We start from the raw sequence: 432 nt of genomic DNA on the forward strand, positions 1-432 counted from the left end.
TGTTAGGCTTGTCCAACATCGTGATCAACCTCATGGATTTTGTGGAACGGTGTAAAATTTGAAAGAGCACAAAAAATGGAGAATTTCTGTGCAAACGCGAACGTCCTGCGATGTCGGGAAGTGCTCGTACCTTGGAGTCAAAGATTTCGGCCCGACCGCCCGCAGAGTAATTAACAGTTTTGTTCGATTTTCGACATGTTGGGGGTGGGGTGGACTAGCACGGGTAACGGGTTCTTGTTTGTGGGCATGTCACCAAGCAGAATGCGCGACAAAAACTTCAAAAACGTGAACCAAAATTTTGTAGGGCCTAAGTGCGCTGCGGCGGACGTCCGTCGAACTGTAGGACGAACGACATGTCGCCCGAAGTTCGGCGACACACCGTTGGAAAGAGCACATCTTAGAGAACACTTGTGGTAAATATCGCTCACCTGG

This window comes from Frankliniella occidentalis, unplaced genomic scaffold (assembly GCF_000697945.3).
Source record: "Frankliniella occidentalis isolate FOCC.00 unplaced genomic scaffold, Focc_3.1 Scaffold589, whole genome shotgun sequence".
In the NCBI taxonomy this organism is placed as follows: Eukaryota; Metazoa; Arthropoda; class Insecta; order Thysanoptera; family Thripidae; genus Frankliniella; species Frankliniella occidentalis.